Source organism: Schistocerca gregaria, chromosome 1 (assembly GCF_023897955.1).
Source record: "Schistocerca gregaria isolate iqSchGreg1 chromosome 1, iqSchGreg1.2, whole genome shotgun sequence".
Lineage (NCBI taxonomy): Eukaryota > Metazoa > Arthropoda > Insecta > Orthoptera > Acrididae > Schistocerca > Schistocerca gregaria.
In genome coordinates, this window is record NC_064920.1 from 915,516,969 (window position 1) to 915,527,186 (window position 10,218).

At 40.7% G+C, this 10,218-nt stretch overlaps 1 pseudogene; it reads left to right on the top strand.

The window, feature by feature from the left end:
* The first annotated feature begins 2,555 nt into the window (after positions 1-2,555).
* LOC126309675 (60S ribosomal protein L17-like) lies at positions 2,556-3,085 on the top strand (annotated as a pseudogene).
* Positions 3,086-10,218: the final 7,133 nt, after the last annotated feature.

The following is a 10,218-nucleotide window of genomic DNA, read 5'->3' on the forward strand; positions in this document are numbered from 1 at the left end:
ATCCGGCAAATTAAAATCTCCACCCAGAACTATAACATGGTGGGGAAATCTACTCGAAATATTTTACACAAAGGTATACAAGAAATTGTGTTACTAGAAACAGTCCTTTTTACCGTCACCAGATACGTAAATTATACTTTGGGAGTTCCTTATATACAAACATATTCGTTTTTTTTGAAACATTATGCAGAATTATTCTCCAGTCATGAGCAACAATCCATGGAATTATTATAACAATAATAAAATAAATTAGTAATAGTGATGACGACGGTAAAAACATGAAACGACGACAGATGATGTAATTATACTGTGCACAATTAGGTACCTTACACGACATACTAAGAAAACGCCACTTTCATGTTCTGCTTTGTATTATGTTTAAGCCCGCGCAATGATTACAGCTTAGCAATACAACAGATGTAACTGCTACAAAACTGCTCTTTGTCCCACTTCACATTTTACTACAAAGTCATATCATGTTGTTATAAGGATGTATGCTGTCCTATTAGTCAGTGAAGTGGTTCCTTTTGAATATATCGTTTAATTTTCCAGCTATCAAAAGTTTATCTCCAAAGCCAATACAAAAGGGAAAATGAAACTATTCTCATTTGCAAATAAACATGTGTAAATGTTATTTATTTTAAATGTAACTGCATTCATAACTTTACTAGAGTGGATAAAAAGGAACTTCTAGTTAAAAAGTCATTGTTGGTTAATACTGTCTTCTTGACCAATGATTACGTGCATAGTAAACGTTCATACAACAGAAATCATTCTGCAGAACTAGAATCGGACTTCGAATTAATATTCAAGCTCTAATTTTCAATAATAATAAAATAGGTCAAGACAGAGTGCTTACGGTACTCGATCATTGCTTTACCGCGATAAACGCTTCCCTATTAATTTAAGTGGCCAGAATTGAACTGCATATTCCAACCGCAACAGGAGAACTGGGCTGATTACAAGTTTACAAAACGAAAACAAGTTTGAAAAATATTGGTCCACTTATCATTGGAAAAACGATACATCGAGTATAATTACAGTGCCTAGTGCTGCATCTCTCTTACATAGGTCAATTACAATAACTGGAGAACAAAGATTGGTATAATATAAATCTGTTACGAATATTAATTTCCTCCAACTATTTGCCTTTCATACATATTACGAAAATAATTCATTCAAGGGATTTTTTAGTACGTAGCAAGCATTTTGATTGAAATAATACTACGGATTTTTTGTGGCTGTCCACAAGTAGGAATCTCATTTAACATTACATTATAAGGGACTATTCAACCAAATACAAGAGTTCACCCTAGCGTTTTCATCAAAAGATTTCTTATATCATACAGTACAAGTATTCTCCATAATCATAATTTTATCAGTGTCTGAATCTTCATAAAAGAATTACATGTGAAGTCCTTCCGTATTAATTAGACGGCGTTCCCCCAGTGAATGGTTCATAATGCAACTAAAACTAATGCTGCTGAAAATAACGAACGAAGGGTGAGAAGAGCGCAGAACAACATTAAAAAAAAACTACATTTCAGAACAGTCAGGACATTTTACGCATTGAAAAAATACAACTTTAAAATATTTCAGTTATTAATTTTTAAGTGGCAAAGCGGTTAATCAATACACGCTTTTAGGGCTTCGTAATTAATGACACAAAATGCCTTTTGTCCATAAGGTTCCACTTCTTTATAGCACCTACACGCAACAGAGTGGCTCATATTATCTTTTAACCAGGGCTTACGTGCCATGCGTTCATTAGTTTCTTTCATTGTACGTAGAAATACTGAACAGATTCACACGTGACACCAAACAGTAAGTCGGCCCGATTAATAGCGTGTTGATCATCCTTTGAAATGCTGTGCAGCAGCGATTTTGCGCGACATGAATTCGACACTTCCTTGAAAGAATTCCGGCGATATGTGGAACCAGAAGTCACCGATTACTCAGTTCCTGTAAATTAAAGGCTAGAGGCTTGTGAGCACGGAACTGACACCTTATAGAATGCCAAATTTGCTCTATAGAGTCTAGATCAGGTTCGAGACTTCAACGTCAGTTCACTATCATGTTCTAATTACGGAAACAGGATTGTGGTCTTGCCACATGGACGGTTATCCTTTTGGAAGATACCACCACCGTCAGGGAATATACCACGTATGTAGCGTGTAGGTGGGTAACCCTCATCGCTCATCAATCCTTCAGCTACTACCGTAGGTCCTAAGGGGGTCCAGCTGATGTTCCACATTGTGTTACACTATCCCTAACAGCCTACGGCCGTAGCGCGGCGCACCTTTCTTCCTCCTATTCCCATGGATGACGGGGTATCCAGACAAGATCGTTGCCCTGGTGTAACAAGAATTCTCATTCATGTGATCAGGTGACGCGTTTCCATTCACACACGTCTAATCTCGATTATCTCAAGCTCTCGACAATTGACAATCTCGTTTAATTAACGCGGGAAGACGAACGAATCTGCAGCTGTGGACACCCTTATTCAACAATGTGACATAAATTAATTGCAGAGCTGTATATTTTGAATAGTGGAGATGGGGCGGTATTCACACGAATCTGACAGTGCTACAAAGTGGTGTAAAGCACGAGGCTCTAACCTCCGTGTCCATTTTAAGAACACAACGGAGACTGCAATGGCACTGAGAGGAATGTCGTTGAGAAGAGCAGTCAAGTATTTGAACAATGTTGTTGAGAAGAAAGAATGTGTTCCATTTCGCAGATTCAATGGTGGAGTTGGTCGCTGTGCTCAGGCAAAGCACTGGGGCACAACTCACGGCCACTGGCCTAAGAAATCTGCAGAGTTCTTGCTTCAGTTACTGAAAAATGCGGAGTTGACAGCTGGTTCATTGAACATATTAAGGTCAACTGTGCACTACGCCTGAGGAGAAGAACCTACCGTTACCATGTAAGAATAAATCCATAGATGAGCTCTCCCTGCCACATCGAGGTGGTTCTTACTGAAAAGGAGGAAATTGTTGCGAAAGCAACTGAGAAAGAGCCCACAAAGAAGAAAGTGCCAAAGATGAAATTGGCTAGGCAGAATGAAAAGATGATGAGAGATTAAGAAGTTGTGAAATAGTTCTTGACCAATAAAAAAGGTTCTGTATATAAGAAAAAAAAATAGCCGAATGGTCAGCGCGACGGACTGCCGTCCTAGGGGGCCCGGGTTTGATTCCCCTCTGGGTCGGGGATTTTCTCCGCTCAGCGACAAGGTGTTGTGTTGTCTTCATCATCATTTCATCTCCATCCGGCGAGCAAGTTGCCCAATGTGTCCCCGAATGTAATAAGACCTGCAACAAGGCGGCCGGACATGCAGCGTAAGGGGCCTCCCAGCCAATTATGCCAAACGCTCAATTCCATTTTTTACTACGTAATAGATAATAGTCGTTTTGTAAAATTCTGGCATACCATTTATAATATGAATTCAGAACGCTTTCAATACATTAATGTGTCTCCCTCATTCTTATAAACTGGGAATAGTTGGCCTATATTCCATTGTTATGGTATATAACCACTTTGCCAAAAGACATTGATAAAATTGAATATCCCTATTTTTGCAGTATTTGGTTAACGTGTGATCAGGTCCATAACAATTTAGTCACAACCTATAGATTTTCCGTTTTTGTTAGATGTTATTCCATCCTGCAGCCCCTCCAATGTTACGCAATCTTTCTTGCTATCAGGTTCATACAGGACCACCTGGGCATCTTGCCGTGTGTCCAATGTTTTTTTTTACTGTGTTCATACGAATTAAATTTAGATATTGAGTTTATTTGCAAACGTTTCGTATCTTCTTTACCTAAATGATCCATTATTTTTATGAGTTGTCTAGTCTTCCTGTTACTGTAGTTGTTGTGGTCTTCAGTCCAAAGAATAGTTGGCTGTTGCAACTCTCCATGCTAATCTACCCTATGCAATATGCTTCATTACCGAATAACTACTGCAACCTACGTCTGTCTGAATCTGCTTACAGTGTTCATGTCTTTGACTCCCTCAATGATATTTATCCCTCAAACTTCCCTCCAGTACTAAACTGGTGACCCTCTGATGTCTTACAATTTGTCTATTAGTCTAGCTGTGCCACAGTTTTATCTTTTGCCCAATTATATTCAGCACCTCCTCATTAGTTATGTGATCTACCCATCTAATCTTCATACATGACACTTATTAGACCCCTGATGACGTACGCAGCCCCTGTCTGGGGATACGCTGCGCCAACTCGCTGCGCCGTCTGCAGCTGATACAGAACAAAGTACTCAAAATCATAAGCAACGCTCCGCGCTACACACGCATCGCGGAACTTCACCGGCAATACCGGCTAGATACCATCTTGCAGGTATTCGAAAAACTCTCCACACGACTGTACAATAACACGAGACACTCGCGCAACCCTTTTATTCTTTCTCTGGGTAACTACGACCACAACCATAGATGGAAGCATAACAGACCAAAGACATTACTGGCTAGGAACTAAACATCTATGGTCCATAGAACGCTAACACGACAGTACTGGCGAGCCCCTGCAACACAGTTATTACTGGGAACCCAGATGTGCGACCAGCCGAAAATCAGGCAACCGCAGGAAAACCGTACTGTACACAGCACGCAAACCAGCCACACACACACCCTACACCGTCTGTGAGCCGATCTATGACCGATCGCCCTCTAATCTACAACGACCTTGAACTGTTGCAGGGACGCAACAACTGCAGCAAGCGCCGCAACAAGTTCCAACAACGACAAAGGCAACGATGCACGATACCTCTAACACAACCAAACCTTGCATGCACTGTCGCAGATAGCAAGCCACTACTGCCTTACTACCCGTCCTACTGTCGCAGAGGCTTTTTTTCCCTTGACTCTTGCCTTGTCACTTTTTTTCCTCTGCCCTTACAACCGCTACCCTTCAATCGTTTTCGACCACTTCTATCTCCTGATGGACCATGTTAATGAGTAATCTTACCTAGACGCATGGGCAACATCATAGCCCGCATCCTGTGATGCCAGATAAAAAAAAACTAACATGTTTACGGAGGTTACAGTAGAACTTTTGGTTTGGTCACCACGTTGGTGTGGGCGTGGAGGGGCCCCATCCTTTATAAACCATCTAATCTTCAGTATTGTTCTGTAGCACCACATTACGAAAGTTTCTATTCTGTACTTGTTTTAACTGTTTATCGTCCATGTTCATCTTCCAAACGGGCCTACACTGCACAGAAATACTTTCAGGAAAGATTGCTTGACACTTAACTCTATATTCGATATTAACAAACTTTTGTTCTTCAGAAACTATTTTCTGGACATCCCAGTCTACATTTTACATCCTCTTTACTTCCGATATCATCAGTTTCTTTGTTGCCGAAATCGTCAAACTCGAGTACTACTGTGTCTTGTTTCTTAATCTGAATCCTTCAGCATTATCTGATTTAATTCTACTACATGCCATTATTGTTGTCTTGCTTTTGTTGATGTTCATGCTATATCCTCCTTTCAAGACCAGTCCATTCAGCTGTTCTTCCACGTCTTTCGCTGTCTCTGCAGAATTACAATGTCAGCACAAACTGCAAAGTTTTTGTTTCGTCTACCTGGACTTTAATCCCTATTCCACATCTTTGTTTTGTTTCCTTTACTGCTTACTCAATGTACAGATTGAGCAACATCAGCGCCAAGCTACAACCCTGTCTCACTATCTTCTTAACAACTCCGCTCCTTTTGTATCACTCGACTCTTACAACTGCCATCTGGTATCTGTAAAAGTTGTAAACCTTTTGCTCCCAGTATTTTACTCCTGTAACTTCTGAATTTCAAAGGTAGTGCCACAGATAAAACTGTCATAAAATATGTCTAAATCTAAAAATGCTATTTACAGGGTGGTCCATTGATCGTGATCGGGCCAAATATCTCACGAAATAAGCGTCAAAAAACGACAAAGAACGGAACTTTTCTAGATTGAAGGGGAAACCAGATAGCGCTATGATTGGCCGCTAGGTGGCGTTGCCATAGGTCAAAAGGATATCAACTGCGTTTTTTAAAATAAGAACCACCATTTTCTATTACATATCCGTGTAGTAAGACTAGAAATATGAATATTTTAGTTGGACCACTTTTTTCGCTTTTTGATAGATGACGCTTGTAATAATCATAAACTTGTGGCTCACAATTTTAGACGAACAGTTGGTAACAGGAAGGTTTTCTAAATTAAAATACAGAACATAGGTACGTTTGAACATTTTATTTCGGTTGTTCCAATGTGATACATGTACCTTTGTGAACTTATCATTTCTGAGGAATCGTGCTGTTACAGCATGATTACCTGTAAATACAACATTAATGCAATAAATTCTCAAAATAATGTCCGTCAACCACAATGCATTTGGCAAAAAGGGTAACGACATTCCTCTCAACAGCGAGTAGGCCACCTTCCGTAATGTTCGCACATGCACTGACAATGCGCTCACGCATGTTGTCAGGCGTTGTCGGTGGATCACGATAGCAAATATCCTTCAACTTTCCCCATAGAAAGAAATCCGGGGACGTCAAATCCGGTGAACGTGCGGGCCATGTTATGGTGCTTCGACGACCAACCCCTTGTCACGAAATATGCTGTTCAATACCGCTTCAACCGCACGCGAGCTATGTGCCTGACATCAATCATGTTCGAAGTACATCGCCATTCTGTCATGCAGTGAAACACCTTGTACTAACAGCGGTAGAACATTACGTAGGAAATAAGCATACATTACAACATTTAGATTGCCATAGATAAAATGGGGCCCAATTATCCTTCCTCCCTTGATGCCGCACCTTACATTAACCCGCCAAGATCGCTGATGTTCCACTTGTCGCAGCCATCGTGGATTTTCTCTTGCCCAATAGTGCATATCATGCCGTTTTCCGTTACCGCTGTTGGTGAATGACGCTTCGTCACCGAATAGAAAGCCTGCAAAAAATCTGTCATCGTCTCGTAATTTCTCTTGTGCCCAGTGGCAGAACTGTACGCGACGTTCAAAGTCGTCACCATGCAATTCCTGGTGCATAGAAATGTGGTACCGGTGCAATCGATGTTGATGTAGCATTCTCAACACCTAAATATTTTAGATTCCTGATGCGCGCTCAATTTCTCTGCTACTGATGTGCGGATTCGCCGCGACAGCAGCTAGATCACCTACTTGCCCATCATCATTTGCTGCGGGTCGTGGTTAACGTTTCACATGTGGCTGAACACTTCCTGTTTCCTTGAATAACTTAACTATACGGTGAACGGTCCGGACACTTTGATGACGTCGTCCAGGATACCGAGCAGCATACATAGCACACGCCCGTTGGGCATTTTGATTACAATAACCATAGATCAACACGATAGCGACCTTTTCAGCAATTGGTAAACGGTCTATTTTAACACGCGGAATGTATCACGAAGCAAATACCGTCCGCAGTAGCGGAATGTTACGTTATACCACGTACTTATAAGTTTGTGATTATTACAGCATCATCTATCACAAAGCGAAAAAATAGGTGCAACTAAAACATTCATATTTCTTTACGTACTACACGAATATGTAATAAAAATGGGGGTTCCAATTAAAAAAAAAAAACAGTTGATATCCGTTTGACTTATGGCAGTGCCATCTAGCGGCCAACCATAGCGCCATATGGTTTCTCCCTTCAAGCTAGACGAGTTTCGTTCATTGTAGTTTCTTTGTTTGATGCTTATTTCGTGAGATATTTGGCCCGGTCACTATCAATGGACCACCCTGTATATCCTTACCTACACTTAACCTCTCTCTCGAAACACGTTGTAGGTTCAGTATTGCCTGGCTTGTTCCTACATATATCCGGAATTTAGACAGATCTTCCACTAGATCGGCTTGTAAAAGCTTCTCCATTCTTCTGCAAATAATTCGTATTAGTTTTCTGCGACTCTTCTTTATGAAACTGATAATTTGGTGATATTCAGACCTGATAGATGTTGCCTTCCTTGCAATTGATTATCTTTTTCTGGAAGTCTGAGTGTATTTCGCCTGTCTCAATACATCTTTCACGCCAGATGGAAATTTTTTTTCATGCCTGGCTCTCCCGAGCTATGAGTTCCTCTGACGGAATGACGTTTACTTCGGGGGCCTTGTTTCGACTTAAGTCTTTCAGCGCTGTGTCAAATTCATCTAGGGTTAAATAATGATCTGTGCAAAACTCTACCATGCTGCTTCTCCTTTCCTTGCTTCCCCCCCCCCCCCCACCACCACCAAGCGCACATTTCCTTCTCTTCCGTTCCCCATTACTATTAAATTTTCGTCTCCATTAACTCTTTGAATGATTTCCTGTATCTCATCATATATTTCTTCAATATCTTCATCATCTGCGATGCTAGAAGGCATATAATGTCATACTACTGTGGTGGGTGTGGGCTTCGACTCTATCTTAGCTACAATAACGAGTTCATAATGCTGCTCGTAGTATCTTACCCGCGTTGCAATATTTTTATTCGTTATTAAATCTACTCCTACATTACCCCAATTCGATTTAGTATTCATAACCTTGCATTCACCTCCCAGAATTCCTATTCCTCGAGCCACAGAATTCCACTAATACCCACCCGCCCAGTTAAGGTATCTAACATTCCAGGTTAAGATCCGTAGAATACCAGTTTTTTTTTCTCTCGTGATGACGACATCCTTCTGAGCAGTCCCAGCCCGGAGATACGAACGGGTGACTATTTCGCTACTGGAATATTTTCCCGAAGAGGATGCCGTCGGCATTTAACCGTATAGTAGAGCTTCATACCCTCGGGAAAAATTACTGGTGCAGTGTCCCCATGCTTTCAGCCGTTCGCAGTACCAGCACGGCAAGAGCGTTTTGATTGATGTTACTAGGCCAGATCAGTCTATCATCCAAACTGTTATCACTGAAATACTGACAAGACCGCTACCTCTTTTGAGAAACCGCTCTCAAGAGACACCCCTTTGCTGTGTTTGCACCTACAGTGCTGCTATCTGCAACGTTGACGCACGCAAACCTTCCCACTAACGGCTTGGTCTTTTGCTCATGCGGGTGGAAACGGAAATTGAGGGGGCTTCTTTCAGTACCTGTAGGATGTTTTTCCTAACCGAGTTTTTAACTTCCCTGAATTTCCTTTTGACTAGGCTGATTGTCTTTTACAGTGTAGTCTCAGGTCTTGATTGTCTACGGAGCTGAACATTTTTAAACAGGCATGTTCAATTAGATTAAGTATTTCATCATCCAAATACCGCAAAAAAATCTTTTCTTTCTTGTGCCATTTCCTTCTGTAGCTGGCTTATTTAATACTTACTCTATATGACTCCATTCCTGGTTGATGTTGCCATCTTTTATATTTAAACATATATTCTTCAAACTTTTTCTGATGCAGTAACTAGATACTTTCTTCTTGAAGTAGGTGTGTTTCAAATGCTGTATCAGCATCAGTTTGCTTCTCCTTTGGAGATGGCTTCTACCTATTACGTAGTATTATTTTGGAGAGTAGCGAGGTATGATCTGAAGAGACTTCTGAAATTTTGAAGATCCTTGTATACTACGCTGAACACGATGTCTTATTTGCAGGTGCATTGTCTTTAATTGTCACAGAGGTTCTTGTTCTCAAGGTATATTTGTCCATCTGTTTACGCCCGAAAAATTTATTTGTTACCTTTAGCCTATTACTTATTGAGAACGCTTTCAATCTATATCCATTTATGTTTATTATAGTTTCATGCTCAGAAACAATGACTTTTTACAAAGAGGTGTTACCATCCCTTTCATTTAAATCTCCAGCTATTAACAGATAACCATTTTTATCTATCTTTTATGGGATTCTTTGCAAGGTATCACGGAAGTCTTCAGAGTAAGCTTTCCGCCGCTCTTCTGGGCTATCTTTTGCAATGAAGAATAGATTAACTCTTGATACCTTTAATCTGACCACAGCTGTCCGTTCAATGATAACGGCGTAGAAGTGTGTTTTCTTTGTTGAAGTCTTCTTCCACAGAACGTCAACTACAGCACGGGCTCTTTTCATTTAAGGGGCTCCGCTGTCGATTAGGTCATATCTGCTTATTGTTGTTGAACCTCTTGATTCCTTTTTGGTTTCTGACATAATGGTCATGTCGCCGTTTTATGAATAGAGTTCATTTTCTAATTCTTCTTCTTTCTCTTTTAGTCTGCTGACATTCCATGTAGTATAACAGA